The sequence below is a fragment of the Mytilus trossulus genome, chromosome 4 (assembly GCF_036588685.1).
Source record: "Mytilus trossulus isolate FHL-02 chromosome 4, PNRI_Mtr1.1.1.hap1, whole genome shotgun sequence".
NCBI lineage: Eukaryota > Metazoa > Mollusca > Bivalvia > Mytilida > Mytilidae > Mytilus > Mytilus trossulus.
In genome coordinates, this window is record NC_086376.1 from 56,359,897 (window position 1) to 56,381,029 (window position 21,133).

Genomic DNA, 21,133 nt, shown 5'->3' on the forward strand with positions numbered 1-21,133 from the left:
CATTATTTATGTATGTGCCTGTCCCAAGTCAGGAGCCTGTAATTCAGTGGTTGTCGTTTGTTTATGTGTAACATATTTGTTTTCGTTCATTTTTTTACATAAATAAGGCCGTTATTTTTCTCGTTTGAATTGTTTTACATTGTCTTATAGGGGCCTTTTATAGCTGACTATGCGGTATGGGCTTTCTCATTGTTGAAGGCTGTACAGTGACCTATAGTTGTATAATGTTTGTGTCATTTTGGTCTTTTGTGGATAGTTGTCTCATTGGCAATCACACCACATCTTTTTTATATTTGGTAGTTTGTATTCGATTGAGGTACTTGATCTTAGATCAAAGGACAGCATGGACTTGTTTTGTTGGTACTCATATTGAACCAGTATATAGATGGAACCAGCTTGATGGAACATCATCAACATGTTAAAGAGAGGCGAAAAAATACCAAAGGGATTCATAATCATTAGTGGAAATAACAATGCCATGAATAAAAACTAAAAACAATCAAAAGACCAAACAGAAAAAAAAGACTGAGCAACATCAACCCCACCAAATCCCAGGATGATCTCGGGTGCACCTGATTGGTAATGGCAGATCCTGCTCCACTTTTTTTTTCCTTGATTGATAATGTTCCAGTTTCTCTCTCAGTTTTCCAGTCAGTCAATGTGTGTCTACATACAAGACATATATAGCTCCAGTTATCTTCTATGATACAAATAGAAAATTCAACAACAACACAAATATTCAATTGAAAAATATTTCAATCTATAGGGAAAAACATTTTTTACATGAATGAGTCTGTATGGGGAGTCATTGATTCTGTAGTCTTTCAATTTTTAGGCCATTTTTATCAATTCTTTATACTTATGGCTTATTATTCTCTACTCTGTAAACCTCTGTTAACACTCTTATGAATTGTTTTTATGCCCCATTTATGAGCATTATGTTTTCTGGTCTTCGTTCATTAGTCTGTTTGTCCATGCATTTGTTATTCCGTCCGTTTGTCCGTCCTTTCATCCCGCTTCAGGTTAAAGTTTTTGGTCAAGGTAGTTTTTGGTGAAGTAGAAGTCCAATCAACTTGAAACTTAGTAAAAATGTTCCATATGATATGATCTTTCTAATTTTAATTTAAAATTAGAGATTTTATCTTATTTTCATGGTCTACTGAACATATAAAATGAGTGTGTGGATAGGGCATCCGTGTACTGTACATTCTTGTTTATTATGTCTTTGAATTTACGCAAAAACATCATTTCCCACGAAAATAAAACATTTTTTTTAAGGCAGAGCTCTGGCAAAATAGCCTCTTAGGGGCTACTTTACCGGCTCTGGCAAAATAGCCTCCTTGGCAGAAACAGAAAACAATAAACTTGCGGAAAGATGGCATACATATACTCAGATCTGGCATATTAAATTATAAGTCTGGTACTTTTGATAACTATATATATAACCTTAACTTCTTTCCCTTGAATATATAGGCTGACTATGTGGTATGGGCTTTGCTCATTGATGAAGGCAGTACAGTGACCTATAGTTGTTAATTTCTGTGTCATTTTAGTCTCTTGTGGAGATTGAATTATCTCATTGGCAATCATACTACATCTTCTTTTTCATATTAACAAAACAAATGTTTGAATTGTTTTATATTTGTCATTTCAAGGCCTTTTATAGCTGACTATGCAGTATGGGTTTTGCTTGTTATTGAGGCTGTATTATAATTGCTAAATTCAATGTCATTTGGTCTCTTGTTCAGAGTTGAGTCTAAATGGCAATCATACCATATCTTATTTTTATCAATAACTCAGACAGCTTGAAGGACATAGAATCTTAAATTAGTCTTGTTTCAACTAAATACATTTAACCTTTAACTCCAAAAAGAAAAACACAACACAAACTTATGTTTGTTGACTAGCTCGAGTACAGCATATTGTGAACTGCCATTTAATAAGACAAATTATCAATATAAACACACTATACAATATGAATTCAATAACTTGTACAGGTACTAGAAAAATAATCTAATGTGAACCTTATGCATTTGAATAACTATACAAACTATATTTGTCAATGCGAGAGAAACTCTAGTGTTGGACCTCACTGGGGAAACATAATTTTGTTTGTAAATGTGTAAGTAAAAAAGAAATCTTATCATCAGGACAAGGATTTGTATAGTAAGATGCTACTATATAAATCCTTGATTAGGACTACAGCTATAAAATATTTGTTACAAAAGTCAAAATTAATGTAATATCCAAATGCAAAATTATGCAAATCTTTGTTCTTTAAAAAAATACAATGTTTAAAGTTCAGGTTAGAACTAAATACATTAAGATGTCACTTAACAATCCAAATTTATTGGTGCTAAAATTCCTACCCCTACATGTACATGTATTACACATATGCAAGAAGACAATCAATTTTTATGCCTAGGGAATTATTACATACAATATACATGAATTCAACTCATAAGCATAAACATATACACATAAAGAAAATCATTATAATGATAATTAATGGTCCTAACTACACAATAAATTTCACAAACTAAATTAGACTCAACTCAAATATGCATTTTGCAGTGCAGACAGACTGGAGCCAGCATTCAATCAAATTTGTAATGCAATAAAATACAATAATCTAATATACATATGCAAACATCATATAACACAGTAATAGTATATATATACTAATAAGTAGTTTAAACACAACTTAAACAAAAAAATATACTTCCAGCAACAATAGTAATAAATCTATTAACATTCAAGAACATTCCAAACATTAAATATCATATTTTAAATACCCGTCATTAACAGACACTCGCCGCCCAGGAAAAACCAACTTTTAAAGTTTGGAAACCTGCGCACGGAGCAATGCAAGAACCGTTTCTGGGTAATGATGCCGTACTCCATCATGATTATAATTATATAAAAAGACAAATTTTTATACATAAAAGGAAGTTTTAGCTAACTGTCAATGTCTGCGACTAGAATGACCACCTAGACATTTTTTTCACAAACTCACGAAAAACAAATTAGCATAACAAAACATTAGGTCACCTGAATGATCAAATCATACATCATTGACCCATACAAAATATGATAGAAAATTTAAGGCAGTATTTTTTGGCTATACTGCGAAATGCTATACCGAAAAATATATAATAACTTGTAAACAGTATTTAAAACGAGATTAAATGGTCGAATATATAGTGGAAAATGTTTGAAACATGCTTTATAACTAATTGCTTGGAGGAACTGTGTAAGGAGGTATACTTTTGACAGTATAAAAGAAAAGGAGAACTATAAATCAAAACAAAATACACGATCATGTGCAAATATATAATTTAGAGTATATAAAAAGAAACTTGACACTCTGGGTAGAAAGTGAAGGTTTTCAAAAATATTTTTCACCATAATTCTATGGAACACAAGCAAAATTTAATTATGATACATCATGCTACAAAATATCTAAATAACAACTAATCTGCTTCCACTAAATTGAAAAAAAAATCAAATAGCAACTACATTTTTTGCCACTGTAGTTTTTTTGTCACTGTAGTATATCATCTTACAATTCAAAGGAAGAAAAGGATTTAATTACACCAAGGATAAGGTCACTTAGGTTTCATTAGGAAAATACTATTTGTACAAAATACATTGCAGTATTATTGATTCATTCTTATTTGCTGCATTTCCAGCAAAAAATATAAATACTAGTGTTTGTACTCCTGGCTTGTAACTTTTGTAACCTCTCTCGCTTGTTTTGTACATATTGTAAATATTTATTGTTGTATTTGTTATCTCTGTACCGATGTTATGCATTGGCTTTATGAGAATAAAGATAAAGAAAAAAAAAGCACTCAGTCTGTTTTTTGGAAAAAAGCTAGAAAAATGACAATTTCAGGCTGGGCAAGCATATTTTGTGTGGCACATGTCACATAAGCAAATAAATAATTCCGATACAATACAAACAAAGCTATACATTAAATAGGGTTTCAATGCATCAACAAAACCTACTTCTACAGTTTGTGTTTCTTATAACAAATGAATTATAGACTTGTGGAACCCTAATCTCTTTATTTCCTTGGCCTCATTGTGGTTGAAATTAACTTTTACAAAAAAAAACTATTTTCAACATAATTAGGATGCTATTGGCAAATAGTATTTCCCTTTTTGGCACATAAGCATCAACTAAAAACAATTTTCATCTTAAGAGTCATTAAGGGCACTTATGGAACCTAATCCTTTCACATTGGCAATTTATTTTTAAAAGAATGTTTCTCAAAAATTTTGATTTCTTTTTCCCCACCAAAAAATAATATGCACATATTGACATATGATGCACATCACAATAACTGTGAAAAATATACCCATCTATATTTTTGGAGATTTTGCATTTATCCAAGCAATAACGGATTTTAGTAAAAGAAAAGACATATCATTTTTGGCTGTATATTTATCTTATTTAAAAGTTTCCATTGGTGTTTTCTTCAAATTTGCACAAATTATCTTGATACATTTTCAAGCCTAATGCCATTTTTAAAAAGAGGGGTTCATGAACTAATTTTCAAGTTAAATCAGTCTAAATGATAAAAATCAGTCAAAGAATGAATCTTTTCTTAATACGTAACTATTTGACATGGCGAAAAGTAACATCTGACATTAGCGACATCATTACGCTGTTACTGTATCATGATGGCCTTGACAGCAAACTTATATCAGCCTCCCTATAAATCTTGAGTAACCTTGGCTTTCAAAAAGTTACAGTAAGTTATTTTAACTTATCATTTAAAGGTGCATAAACTAAAATTATGCACCTTTGACTTTAAAAAATTTGGCCCTTAATTATACAGGGTGTGCTGTAGTAATTTAAATGTATGCGTTTTTGTTTTTAGTGCATTTTCATCAGGATAAAAACCACAGTACAAAATGGTGAAGTGATAATTTGCATGTCACAATGTCAACAAGGGGAGTAATTATAAATAGAAAATGAGAGTTGGTATGAAATCAAACTTTAATGAAAAGAATGTTAAATAAAATTTGTTAAATGATTTTTAATAAAATTTTGCAGAGGTACATGCTTCCAATTGGCTTCCCTCAGAGTTACATGCTTCTAATTGGGACCGCTCTGCCAGGGGTACTACTTCTAATTAGTTTTTGCAGACAGAGGTATATATGTACTGCTTCCAATCAGCTTCGCAACAAGACAGAGGGTGTGCTCCCAATTAGCTTCACTAAGAGGTACATACTTCCAATTGGCTTCGCTCAGACAACCATACTACTTCCAGTGTTGTAATGGTATGGATTTGCAAGTCTATACTACTTCTATTGTTGAAATGGTACATAATTGCAATTAATTGTCGTCCAAATTTGCAGAACATATTTTATTCAACATTCTTGATCAAGTTTACTATCTATATTTTTGGAGATTTTGCATTTCCAAAATTGTAGACCAACGAACAAAGTAAAAATTGCAGGGCTCCCACATCCTCACAGGGGAGTCCTTATGATGTCCGTTTTGAGATATTGAATTTTTGATGATTTCTGTTTCTATCAAAGTAAAAGAATATTTTATATCCAAACAATAACTGAAATAGCAAATCTTTTTTAGTTGTTTGTAAACACACCACTTTTAATTGGCAGAAAAAACTAGTGTAATTTTTTGGTTTGGGGTTCAATAGTGTAAAGAAAAGAAGTTTAAGCCTCAAATCCAACTTTCAGGAAATCCATTTTTTAATACCTGACGGGAAGACTTAAAATAAAAATCCTCTTTTGTCAAGTAAACAAATACCAATTCCTAGTATGCAGCTATAAACATTGGAAAACTTTAAATTCATTCTAAAATAATTAATCCTTTCACTGACAGAACACTTTTTTTCTTTTTCTTTTTCAAGATTTTCTTTTCTAAAGCTTACTGGGGAGTTGTTTAGAAAAATAACAAATTTCGTAATTCATCATGTCAAATCTACAATTTGAATTTAAACTGAAAATAATCACAACTGTTCTCTTCATTTATTAAAATCAAATTTGTAAAGTTTTTATGAGGTTCATAATTCAAAACTGTTCAAAGAAATAATAAGGGTTTCCATTTTCACTTAAACTACTTCATAACAAAATAATTTCTAGTAAAATATATTTGGTGTCATGAGCAATTATTTTATTTTCAAAGATATGATTTTTCAAGACCACAAATATTAATTAACAAACTGATATGCTTACAGAGTCTGTTCTTATGAATTCATTAACTTAAGTGGATCGTGAAATTGGGATCAAAACTTTAATTTGGCATTAAAATTAGAAAGATCATATCATGAGGAGCATGTGTGCTAATTTGAAGTTAAATGGACTTCAACTTCATCAAAAACTACCTCGACCAAAAACTTAACCTGAACTTTGCACTTCCATTTTCTATGTTCCGTGGCTGGTGAAATTGGGGTGAAAACTTTAATTTGGCGTTTAAATTTGAAAGATTACATCATTTGGGACCAGCGGTACTAAGTTTCAAGTTGATTGGTCTTCAACTACATCAAAAACTACCTTGACCAAAAACTTATAAGTGGGACAGACGGATGAACAGATGAACGAATGAACAGACAAATGGGCAAACAGACAATATACTTAACTTTTTTGTTTTAAAAGATAAACACAAGAGAAGTCTGGGGGAAAAAAATGTAATATCAACTCTACACATTAAGAGTATTATGAGTTAAATTTGCGAATGGACAATTCTTTTAAAATAATTAATTTTCATGTTTTCATTATTTAAGTAAAATAAATACGTCATTTTTGGATGTTTAAATTATCTAATTTAAAATATATCATTGGGAATTTCTTCAAATTGGCAAAAATGATCTTAAAGACCAGATTTTAGTAAAGGAAAAAGCACATCATTTTTGGCTGAATATTTATCTTATTTGAAAGATTTGGTAAATTGGCACAAATAATCTTGATACATTTTCAACCTAATGTCATTTTAAAAAAAGAGGGGTTCATGAACTAATTTTCAAGTTGAATCAGTCTGAATGATGGTGTGCTGTAATAATTTAAATGCATGTGTTTCGGTTTCTAGTGCATTTTCAACAGGATAAAAACCACAGGAGAGTACAAAATGGTGAAGTGATAATTTGCATGTCACAATGTCAACAAGGGGAGTAATTATAAATAGAAAATGAGAGTTGGTCTGAAATCAAACTTTAATGAAAAGAATGTTAAATAAAATTTGTTGAATAATGTTTAATCAAATTTTGCAGAGGTACATGCTTCCAATTGGCTTCCCTCAGAGTTACATGCTTCTAATTGGGACCGCTCTGCCAGGGGTACTGCTTCTAATTAGTTTTTGCAGACAGAGGTATATATGTACTGCTTCCAATCAGCTTCGCAACAAGACAGAGGGTGTGCTCCCAATTAGCTTCACTAAGAGGTACATACTTCCAATTGGCTTCGCTCAGACAACCATACTACTTCCAGTGTTGTAATGGTATGGATTTGCAAGTCTATACTACTTCTATTGTTGAAATGGTACATAATTGCAATTAATTGTCATCCAAATTTGCAGAACATATTTTATTCAACATTCTTGATCAAGTTTACTATCTAAATTTTTTGGAGATTTTGCATTTACGAACAAAGTAAAAATTGTAGGGCTCCCACATCCTCACAGGGGAGTCCTTATGATGTCCGTTTTGAGATATTGAATTTTTGATGATTTCTGTTTCTATCAAAGTAAAAGAATATTTTATATCCAAACAATAACTGAAATAGCAAATCTTTTTTAGTTGTTTTTAAACACACCACTTTTAATTGGCAGAGAAAAACTAGTGTATCTTTTTGGTTTGGGGTTCAATAGTGTAAGAAAAGAAGTTTAAGCCTCAAATCCAACTTTCAGGAAATCCATTTTTTAATACCCGACAGGAAGACTTAAAATAAAAATCCTCTTTTGTCAAGTAAACAAATACCAATTCCTAGTATGCAGCTATAATAAACATGGGAAAACTTTGAATTTATTCTAAAATTAATAATCCTTTGATTTTCTTCATCTAAAGCTTACTAGGGAGTTTGTTTTGAAAAATTAAAAAAAATGCGTAATTTATCATGTCAAATCTACAAATTGAATTTAAACTGAAAATTATCACTACTTTTTTCTTCATTTATTAAAACCAAATTTGTAAAGTATTTTTGAGGTTCATAATTCAAAACTGTTTAAAGAAATAATAAGGGTTTCCTGTTTCACTTAAACTACTTCATAACAAAATAAAAGTAAAATCTATTTGGTGCCATGAGTAGTTATTTTATTTTCAAAGATATCATGATTTTTTGAGACCACAAATATTAATTAAAGAACTGATATGCTTACAGAGTCTGTTCTTATGAATTCATTAACTTAAGAACCAGATTCTACCCCATACTGTGACAGTTTAACGTAAAACAAGAATGTGTCCATTGTACACAGATGCCCCACTCACAATATAATTTTCAATGTTCAGTGGACCGTAAAATTCGGATCAAAACTTTAATTTGGCATTAAAATTAGAAGATCATATCATGGGGAGCATGTGTATAAAATTTCAAGTTGAATGGACTTCAACCACATCAAAAACTAAATTAAACCTAAAGCAGGACAGACGGACGAACGGATAAACAGACAAATGAATGAACAGACAAATGGGCGAACGGACGCACAGACCAGAAAACATAATGCCCCTCTACTACGTAGGTGGGGCATAAAAATTAATTTATTGTATTTTACATATAAATAAAATTTATTGAAAATAAAACACCCAAAGTTTTATATTACTGTGCTAACAAGCTATTTATTCACCTAGTCAATTAAAATAGGTAATAATAAATAAACTTTCATGTGCTACTTTAATAGAAAAATGGGGTAAAATTGTAAGACATTTCTGTTTCTTAGCATTTCCCTCTAATGGAAAAATATACTTTTTTGTTTTAAAAGATAAACACTAGCAGAGTTTTGGAAAAAAAGAAAAATGGAATATATTCTCTATATATTAAGAATATTTTTAGTTAAATTTGTGAATTGACAATTATTTTAAAATAATTCCTTTTCATGTTTTCATTATATCAGCAAACTTATATCAGCCTCCCTATAAATCTTGAGGAACCTAGGCTGTCAAAATGTTGCAGTAAGTTAAGTTAAGTTATCATTTAAAGGTGCATACACTAAAATTATGCACCTTTGACTTTAAAAAATTTGGCCCTTAATACTTGAGGGTGTGCTGTAGTAATTTAAATGTATGTGTTTCTGTTTCTAGTGCATCATCATCAGGATAAAAACCACAGGCGAGTACAAAATGGTGAAGTGATAATTTGCATGTCACAATGTCAACAAGGGGAGTAATTATAAATAGAAAATGAGAGTTGGTAAGAAAAAAAACTTTAAAAACAATGTTAAATAAAATTTGTTGAATAATGTTTAATCAAATTTTGCAGAGGTACATGCTTCCAATTGGCTTCCCTCAGAGTTACATGCTTCTAATTGGGTCCGCACTGCCAGGGGTACTGCTTCTAATTAGTTTTTGCAGACAGAGGTGTATATGTACTGCTTCCAATTAGCTTCGCAACAAGACAGAGGGTGTGCTCCCAATTAGCTTCACTAAGAGGTACGTACTTCCAATTGGCTTCGCTCAGACAACCATACTACTTCCAGTGTTGTAATGGTATGGATTTGCAAGTCTACACTACTTCTATTGTTGAAATGGTACATAATTGCAATTAATTGTCGTCCAAATTTGCAAAAACATATTTTATTTAACATTCTTGATCCAGTTTACTTTCATACCTACTTTCATTCTCTATTTATAATTTCTTCTTATGGTGACAAATTGTGAGGTGCACATTTTCACTTGAGAATTTTGTACTCTTCTGTTATTTTAATACTTATGAGGTGCCATAGGAACCAAAAATTGTCTTTCTTATATGCAATCAATTTCAAAAGAAATTGGAAACCATGAATTTACTTATTGAATTACTTATGCAAGAACCATTGATGCATAAAACAAATTTCTTAAAAGATCAAGTTAACATCAAAATAAGGAAACCTCTCATTCATTTTTTAATTTAACAATAACTCAAAATTTAGACTATTTTATAAATTTTCCATTCAAAATGAACCTAGCTTAAGCATGCTGTTTTGGGAAATAATATGGAAATTATCATATCAAACTACTACTTTTGATTTCAATTTTAATTTCTACTATGTCAAAATTATCTCCCCTTTTATACCCCCTTATTTTTTCAATCATAAAAATGAAAGCCATTTTACAGACTTTTTCTGAAATAAAATCAGATATCCTTTGCATTTGTTGATTACTGTATACCCCTACTTTTTATATTCAATTTATGGATCAAAGAAACAATTGTTCATCATTTAATGACTTTCTTTACAGTTATCCTATTTTGCAGAGGACATTGGGCATTGACCAGCATATTAACTGTTCTGCTAAGTTTAAAACAAGGTGTTTGATAAATCAAGTTTGATTTAGGTCTATTTTAAGACTTGAAGCTGATGATTTGATAACTCTAATTTATATATGTTTGTCACCAATGTTTGATCAAAACAAAATTATAAGAAATATGAAAAGGCTGAAATTAAGATTTCATCATAGCTGTTATGTGTTTTATGTGAACCGTGAACAGAAAATTCAATTTGACGTTACTAAGAAAATCTAGAGCCTCTTGATTTTACCTAATTTTGATATTTTATGGAGATTTGGGCAACATAATGCAATAAGAAATACAGAAATGTCACTTAATTAGCAATAATATACCCCCTTTTTTATATATGCCTTAATACATAAAAAGAGAAATGCCTAAAGACAAGGTCCTTGACAGAATAGTGGTTCTTACAGTGAATCCTACCCCTTGAACATAAGAATAAAAAAAACGTAAACATTTGATATAGACTACCGGCATTTGTTCATGATGATCAGTAATTTTCTTCTGATACAGTTTACTACCTAGTAGCTTATTAATTTACCTATCCTAATTCAAATAGATCTCAAAAAATAAAGTGATGTGCCAGAAATTGTTATCTGGCTTTAGGTTTAAATGAATAATTATTTACATGGACAACAATGATAGCCATTTGGGGTTTTGCATTTTCACTATAAAAGATTTCTTAAAATATCTGTCAAATTCTTAATTTTTAACACTTTTAGGTGTAAATAAAACTGCAAAGCACACATGGAACACAGAATAATTTTGCTCATCACTGAGAGTTTCCTCCAGTGTTCTCGCTATTTCTAGTTTACAGGGCAGCAGAAAATAAATTTTCTACCTATTATCTTGGATGTAAAAATATGTGGCTCCAGTCATTTTAAATTACTTGCTTTTAACATATAGAGATGACATGTTGTCAAGTTTACTCTTGAAAAATTTATTCCCATGGCATAATTATGCTTTTAAAAGATCAATCTTATCTTTTTGTGGATTTTTTTTTAGTGGACATCTCTCCAGAAGAGACCAAATGACACAGAAATTAACAACTATATGTCAATGTTCAGCTATTAACAATGAGCAAAGCCCATACTTAAGTCCGCTATAAAATACCTAAGTGTAAATGGTGTAAAACAATTCCCTTTTGTTTTTGTGAAAATCTTTCTTAATTCAAAAGTTTACAGTTTAAAGCTGCATACTATAATTCTAGTACAAACATGTTAAAAAAATACAAAGAAACTAAATCTGTGTTGCATTTGCTAAAAGTAGTTCACGTGAATTCCAGAGACTGGATAATCGTCAATAAAAGTGCAAATTTACGTCATCTTTAATTGAAAAGCATTGTATTTTTGTAAGGATAATAAAAAGAGAAGTTCTGATGGTCAACAATATAGCGATAAAATACTCTGTTCAGTTTTGGCTTCAAAAAAGTGAGGAGAGTCGGAGAATATGACAAAAGTGTGTTTTGATACAATATCAGACAAAAAGAATAGAAAGTGAAATATATATTATTCTAGGGAATCTAGAAAACAGCAACTAAATTACTTATGAAAATTGAGGGTGAGGGGGGGATGCTTATAAAAAAAATGTGATTTTTTTTTCCACCGAATTAAAATTTGTAAAGCAATCTTGCCATAAATAACTCTTTCTTATATATTTGATGTGCTTTAACTGGAATGAAAAGTTACAAATAGCATACCACACAGTTATAATATATGGTCCTAGGCCATGCAAGACTAAAAATAAGTTGGGGTCAATTTAGGCCGTAACACATATTTACATATAAAAGTGCATATAGAAGCTATAGGAAGGGAAATTTGTTTCTCTTTGGTAATTTCTATGCTTAATTGACATGATGCAAAAATTCTGAGCGCAATAAGACCCTTGCATTGAACCTTTTTTTCTGACAGTATAGTCTGAGGCAAATTTTATTTTCATTTAAATTGAAAAAACTTGTATGTAATTTTATCCTCAACAGCCATTTATTTGAACCACTCAAACTATCCTACAGAAGAAGAAAAACATTTCAAATGAAAGGAAACAGGTACACCAATCTTTGTTAAGTGATTTTTTTTTACAGACTATGTGAACTCTTTAAGATTGGATTCAACTAATTCAATGTACATTCAACTTTTATGTACATAGCTCCTCAGGGAAATTGCAGAATCTACATTTACTGATTAGGGAATTTGCAGAATCTACATTTACTAAACTCATCTTTTAGGACCAAATACAGTTATTTCAAGGTGCATTTCTTTAAGACAATAAACACCCAAAAAATCACACTTGTTTCAACAGTTTTTTAAGGTGCAGTGCACTACTTATGGGACAAATTATATCAAAATTACAGAAAAGTCTATCGGCTCTAACTTAAAATATGGACAATTATATGTTAAGGTGGTCTGTAATTCCATTATATACAAAATTTTACATTACATTAAGTACATATAGTACACAAATTACTTTTTTTTACAGAAATTATATTATTTTACTTTCCCTGAAAGTAATGCGTTTCATCAATATTCTCCTGTTTATTGGACTTGTCAAAAATCAGCCAAAGATGCTTAGAATACTCAATGCATGAAAAGTTTAATGGATGCTTTGTTAAACATATTGCTCAAATTACAGAAGAGAATGTCTAAGTTATATTGGTAAACTGTGCACTAAAGAAAGTATGAGGCATGGAACAGGTGCATTATCTCCCCTTGACCCTGTTGATCTTATGATCCATTAAAACTGAGTTGAGTACCTGTAGCAATAGGCTTGATATTTAGTCAAGAAATGGCTGTGACTGGTAGTAAATAAGGATTACTTATATATTGCTATGTGTAATCTCTTGAATGTATCATTATTCCAATTTTGACAATACTATTTTTGATTTCCATATAAAACCATTGCTATACTAAAAAGATTTACAATATTTTTGTTATTCTTAGATTCTCCATTCTTAACCAATGTAAATGTCAACTTAATAAGAACCATTTTATCTGTTGAGCCACAAGTAAAAAAAATCCATAGCATTTAACGATAGAGAGAAAAAGAAAGTCGAGTGAAAATTCAAAACACAATACACTAACCTTAACTAAAACTTCTACTCTTGTTGAAAATGGAGAATCTTTACAATCATTATTTTAGAATTTATCAACTACATTCTTTCTCTTGTTTATGCAAGAATTGAACCGTTCATATTGGAAACTGTTCCATAGTGTTAGAAAGCCCCCAAAGGGTAATATGGTCACTTTTGGTCTTCTTCAGACTGGCAGTAAAATCCTTGCAAAAGTAATGCATCTGTTTGATAGTGCAGGATGTACAAATTGGCAGTCATGTCCAGTGTCAAAATGGGGATTTTAAATCTGATGTCTTGTGAAGAGAGAGTCCCCAGCTGTCAACATATTAATAACCTTCACAACATCTCTAAGGAGTAATTAATCACATAATTATATATCCTTTCAGCCACAGTAATTGTTATCTGAAAAAGAAATACATTTTTCAATTTTCTGTCATATTTTAAGAAACTGAAATAGGCAAAATATAGCAAACTGGGAATAACAATTAAAACTTTTCAAAATAATATTTTTTTCACTTCCTAAAACTTGACAGGTCATTCCAGAAAATCTTAAAATTGTAAAAAGATTATAAAAATCATGGGAACTTACATGATCTAAAAATAGAAAAATTTTACAATAAAATTGAGAATGGAAATGGGGAATGTGTCAAAGGGACAACAACCCGACCGTAGAAAGAAAATAATAAAAAAAATAACAACAGAAGGTCACCAACAGGTTTTCAATGTAGCGAGAAATTCCCACACCCGGAGGCACCCTTCAGCTGGCCCCTTAACAAATATATACTAGTTCAGTTATAATGAACACCATACTAATTTCCAAATTGTACACAGGAAACTAAAATTAAAATAGTACAAGACTAACAAAGGCCAGAGGCTCCTGACTTGGGACAGGCACAAAAATGCTGCGGGGTTAAACATGTTTGTGAGATCTCAACCCTCCCCCTACTCCTCTAGCCAATGTACAAATCTATAAAATAATTCTTTCTTACCTGTAAAAGTCAACTCTAATAGCCATTTCCAACATCAATCTGTAAGGCCAAATGTAATGCTAACCTGAAAAATAATAAATGCTTAGTCATTCAAAATAGTAAAAAAGGAATCACTGTTGGTATACTTATGAACATTATATAAAAAAAGATATACAACATTTTAAGGTAAAAGAAGATGCAGAGAACACATCAATGTGACAATAATTGCTCTTCATTTGAACTTTGGTGGATAGCTGTCTCATTAGCAATCATAGCACATCTCCAAATTTTATAACTATACATGATAGAAAAACAGTCAAATTACATACAAGAGCTTTCTGTAAAAGAGTCTCGATCACAGGAGTTGTGTTCAAAAGTTGTTTTATGGTCATAATATTTAAAATTTCATTACTTCTATCAAAATTGTCAATCAAAATGGTGGTACATTATGGTCAATCACAGATGACGGAAAACAATTTGACCAAATATGATGACTTTCCGTCTTATCCCAGACCCTCGACTTTCCTGTGTCATGCTAATAAAAAACCAGCCAATCCAACTTCAACCTTAGACTTCTATGAAACCCACATGCCTAGCTTTTGGCTTAAATGTCAAAGACTTAAACAAAATTAAAGAGCATTTACATATAAGTCTGTGATTAACAAGTTTATATACCTATGCAATGGTTCTTTCTTACCTTAAATGTCAGTTCAAATGACCATTCTAAAACTCTATCCATACTGAAAAGCAGTAATAATTGCTAACCTGAAAATAAAAAAATAAAAAATTCTTACAAAATAAATAGAATCAGTGTTGGAATATGGTTTGCATATTATTGGGGATTTCTTTATTTTCTCAGGCAACAATTGTATTTTTGTAAGTACTATATTTCAAGGTCTGCATACAAGTCAATACAGGGACATCAGTTTAATCAATTTTTAGAACCTTAATAGTCAACAAAAAAAATATTTGCTCTCTTACAACTCTTTGTATTCTGATTGCGTAATAGTGAGTTATCTCCCACTGAAAAAAACATTCTTGCTGTTTATTGTACTAGTCTCCTTGGAAGTAAAAATTGTATCAGGATTTACTTTTCATAGCATTAAATTTTATTTGTGTACTTAAAAGAAAAACATTTATCAAACTGATAAATATATTTTTTTGTGTGTTGTAATTGTGCAAAATAACCAAAATGTGTGTTGCCTTATAGATAATCCTTATAGACTTTCACATTTTTCCTGATAATGTACAGAATTAATTGGCTTGAATATACTTGCATTATTTCTTTCATGACAAAGCCTCAGACTTGTTTGAAGATCAATGTAATAATTAATCTTCATTCCAGCTGCTATCCTTGCTGCTTGATTGCTAACATGGCAAAGCCTCGGACTTGGTTGAAGATCTAAGTAAACATCTTCCATGGAGTTGCTTCTCATCTACCATCTGGACTGAAACTTGGGACTGGCTGGCTACTGGAACAAAACTAAAATTATAAAATAGATTATATTTATAAGACTGCTGTTGGTCAATATAAATGAAATAGACATTCCTTCAAGCTTCATATCCCAACCTTCATCAATGGAGCTATTGTCAGTGTCTTATTTGGTGACCAATTGTAATTTTGTTGGTACACCATTTCATGAATTAGCCAAACGCTGCATAAAAGTCTTTACAATGACATCAGTGTGATCAGTTCAAAATTTTAGAACCTTTTAATAGTCAACAACAAAAAAACATTTGACCTCTTACAACTTTAAGCCTACTCAGTGCACTTTTTTCCCCTGTAAACTTATTTTATGATGATAAAATTTGTTTAAATAGAGGAATTATATACAAACTAGTATTTAAGATAGCTCATACCACAAGTCGTACTCCCCTTCATGAAAACATTGGTACTGTTTTATAACCTAAACATGCTAAAGAGGAATTTAAATTGACACAAATTATATATTTACAAATTTGTTAAATTGTCAGCCTAAAATTTTATTAATCTATTCTGTATTCTTATTGCATAATAGTGAGTTATCTCCCACTGAAAGAAACATTTTTGCTGTTTATTGTACTAGTCTCCCTTCTAGTAAAAATTATATCAGAATTTACTTTTCATGGCATTAAATTTTATTTGTGTACTTGAAAAACATTTATCAAACTGATAAATATATTTTTTTGTGTGTTGTAAATGTGCAAAATAACCAAAATGTGTGTTGCCTTATAGATAATCTTTATAGACTTTATCACATTTTCCCTGATAATGTACAGAATTAATTGGCTTGAATAATATATACTTGCATTATTTCTTTCATGACAAAGCCTCAGACTTGTTTGAAGATCAATGTAATAATTAATCTTCATTCCAGCTGCTATCCTTGCTGCTTGATTGCTTACATGGCAAAGCCTGGGACTTGGTTGAAGATCTAAGTAAACATCTTCCATGGAGTTGCTTCTCATCTGCCATCTGGACTGAAACTTGGGACTGGCTGCATGGCTACTGGAACAAAACTTAAATTATAAAATAGATTATATTTGTAAGACTGCATGCTGTTGGTCAATATAAATGAAATAGACATTCCTTCAAGCTTTATATCCTAACCTTCATCAATGAAGCTATTGTCAGCGTCTTATTTGGTGACCAATTGTAATTTTGTTGGTACACCATTTCATGATTTAGCCAAACGCTGCATACATGTCTTTACAATGACATCATTGTGATCAGTTCAAAATTTTAGAACCTTTTAATAGTCAACAACAAAAAAACATTTGACTTCTTACAACTTTAAGCCTACTCAGTGCACTTTTTTCCCCTGTAAACTTATTTTATGATGATAAAATTTGTTTAAGCCTAAAAAAAATAATGATTTTTTTTTTTTTTTTTTTTTCTGTCTTGGTTTTGTTTAAAGGCATGGACACTTTGTTCATTGCTCAAGACCATTTGACAATTTTCAAGATTATTGTGTGAGTTTTAATCAGCCTTATCCATTCATTTTCTTTTGTATTTTATATATGATAACTTGTATAGTAGTTTATCCCCTTTTAAAATACCCCTGAAAAAAACTAAGTCCAAACCTAAAAAAAATTTGGGCACCACTTCCCCATGGAAATTAGCTTTTTAAACCTAATTCCCCTATTTCAGGACCAAAAGTTTGGGATTGTCAGATTTGTAACATTTGGGGTTAATTTTAAAAACAATAACTCCTGCTCATTATCGATCATGACATAACCAATGTGAACTTGATCTAGAAAATGGGCTTCGGGTGATCTGTATGAATGTTAAATATTGTAGGGCATTATATATGGTTAAAGAATTTTATACGTAAACCATTATTTTTCATATTTTATAAAAAGAGTATTTACCCTTAATTATAACATTTTCTCACTTTCAACACTTGTGTCCAGCAAATAACCCGTACAGGGCCCCATTACTGCTTTGCATAAATATATACGAAACTAACGAGGTGTTACTTCACTGTCAAACTGCATATCAAAGGCAATTCATTACATATCTACTGTTAAAATAATTATACACTGAAGAATTGTTTAAAAGCTTATTTTAATCAAAGCATAGCAATGTACAGTGTACATATTATGTCATAGAAACAAATCTATTTTTAGAAGTTTATTTTCGTATTTCAGGTAAAGGAAAGTCGGAACGCAAATAAACTAAAACAAAATGTGTTTATAATCTTTATAAAAAGAAACAAAATAAAATAACACATATATGACACTATACAAATAATTTTTATTAGAATAAATCAACATTCAGTATGTTGTATGTGGATTACAGTTCATCTTTCTTCAGGGATTTCCTGATCTGTTCTATCGATGTTATTTGACTCTGTCATTTGGCATTTCGGATATAAGCATACTCCGCTTTATTGCATAATTTTGTCTGACAAATAGGCTATGCAAATAACCGGAATCTGCTGTACATTATAAAAAAAGCCTCAGGTTTAAAATTAGCGTTGTTTTGTTTTGGGGCGATAAAAAGATCGAAAAAACAGTCGGTAGGTATACAAATTATTGTAAAGGAAAGTCGGAACGCAAATGAACTAAAACAAAATGTGTTTATAATCTTTATAAAAAGAAACAAAATAAAATAACACATATTATGATATATGACACTATACAAATAATTTTTATTAGAATAATTCAACATTCAGTATGTTGTATGTGGATTACAGACGTTCATCTTTCTTCAGGGATTTCCTGATCTGTTCTATCGATGTTATTTGACTCTGTCATTTGGCGTTTAGGATATAAGCATACTCCGCTTTATTGCATAGATTTGTCTGACAAATAGGCTATGCAAATAACCGGAATCTGCTGTACATTATAAAAAAAGCCTCGAGTTTAAAATTAGCGTTGTTTTCTTTTGGGGCGATAAAAAGATAAAAAAAACGGTCGGTAGGTATACAAATTATTGTAAAGGAAAGTCGGAACGTAAATAAACTAGAACAAAATGTGTTTATAATCTTTATAAAAAGAAACAAAATAAAATAACACATATATGACACTATACAAATAATTTTTATTAGAATAAATCAACATTCAGTATGTTGTATGTGGATTACAGACGTTCATCTTTCTTCAGGGATTACCTGATCTGTTCTATCGATGTTATTTGACTCTGTCATTTGGCATTTAGGATATAAGCATACTCGGCTTTATTGCATAATATTTTCTGACAAATAGGCTATGCAAATAACCGGAATCTGCTGTACATTATAAAAAAAGCCTCGAGTTTAAAATTAGCGTTGTTTTCTTTTGGGGCGATAAAAAGATCGAAAAAATAGTAGGTAGGTATACAAATTATTGTAAAGGAAAGTCGGAACGCAAATAAACTAAAACAAAATGTGTTTATAATCTTTATAAAAAGAAACAAAATAAAATAACACATATATGACACCATACAAATAATTTTTATTAGAATAAATCAACATTCAGTATGTTGTATGTGGATTACAGACGTTCATCTTTCTTCAGGGATTTCCTGATCTGTTCTATCGATGTTATTTGACTCTGTCATTTGGCATTTCAGATATAAGCATACTCCGCTTTATTGCATAATTTTGTCTGACAAATAGGCTATGCAAATAACCAGAATCTGCTGTACATTATAAAAAAAGCATTGAGATTAAAATTAGCGTTGTTTTCTTTTGGGGCGATAAAAAGATCGAAAAAACGGTAGGTAGGTATACAAATTATTTTTTTTCTCACATCAGCTTTAAAAACTTTTGAGTCGGGGGTCTGAAGGATGGTCGGTCGAGTGACAGGAAACACAACTTTTTTTTTTTAGGCCTAAATAGAGGAATTATATACATACTTGTATTTAAGATATCTTATACCACAAGTCTTACCTTCATGAAAACATTGGCACTGTTTTATAACCTAAAGAGGAAATAATTGACACAAATTATATATTTTACAAATTTGTTAAATTGTCAGCCTAAATCTTTATTAATCTATTCTGTATTCTGATTTCATAATAGTGAGTTATCTCCCACTGAAAGAAACATTTTTGCTGTTTATTGTACTAGTCTCCCTTCTAGTCAGGCGCGTAGCAACCCGTACGCAAAAACGCAGTTGCGTACATATCGAAAATTTCACCCAAAAAAATATGGTAATTTTAGTAAGAATAAAACTAAAGTAATGAAGTAAATAAAATAAAATATGCAAATATGTTAATGATCACTTTGTAGCTATATTCCGTTCCGAAAACTAGTCTTCCCCTTTCCATTTACAAAACCAGCATAGTGATTCTGTTGCTGATGCAAACAATTTAAAATGGCTGAGTCCTCTGGATGTCAAAACACAATTGCCACGTCTTCTATGCCTCCTTACCCTGACATCTTTTCTAAAGATTCCAAAATAACGGATGAAATAAAATTTATACCCGGGAATCTTTCAGATATGTTATGTTCTTACTAGAGAAATACAATGAAAACGAATCGCTTATCTGGACTCACAGGCACTTGTCTCAAAAAAAAAATTTCCTATATACCTTAATATAACACAAGGTACTTAACTAATTTTTTGAATAATGACACCCAGTCCCAAATTCCCGTTATTTTTTTTATTTCTCGGTTGTCAAACCTACTTAAACTGAATATGCCGTAAATCTAAATTGATTTATCTACACAATGGTATATGACACGACTATCATTGTTGTCGGGATCATTAGTAGCAGGCCTCAGAAGTCGGTCAACGGGATGTTTTTTGCATTCGTCTAATTTTTTGGCAACACCCAGCCCGCAGTGATTGAATTATTATAAAAAAATATTAAAATAAAAACTGTTAGCTTCCCTCTGACTATGAATTATTACCTTTATTGTAAATTCTTTACAGATTATGTGAAACAAACAAAAATAAGTTTGTTTTGAAACACACGTGTACACAACGACACTAATGTAGAGTTATAAATTGATCAAAATTTCCCACATTTATTTTTAGCCAGACGATTGACCAATGAGAAACCAGTAAAAAATTACATGCGAACTGGGTGTTGCCAAAAAAATAGACGAATGCAAAAAAACATCCCGTTGACCGACTTCTGAGGCCTGCTACTTATGATCCCGACAACAATGATAGTCGTGTCATATACCATTGTGTAGATAAATCAATTTAGATTTACAGCATATTAAGTTTAAGTAGG

General features: G+C 30.8%; 1 long non-coding RNA gene across 1 annotated transcript; it reads right to left on the reverse strand.

Annotated features, from left to right (window-relative positions):
• Window positions 1-1,890: 1,890 nt before the first annotated feature.
• On the reverse strand, window positions 1,891-15,241 carry LOC134715584 (uncharacterized). The gene is made up of 2 exons (XR_010106762.1): window positions 14,506-15,241; window positions 1,891-13,918 (listed from the first exon to the last, which is right to left on the reverse strand). It is a non-coding gene; the product is annotated as an uncharacterized LOC134715584 (long non-coding RNA).
• Window positions 15,242-21,133: the final 5,892 nt, after the last annotated feature.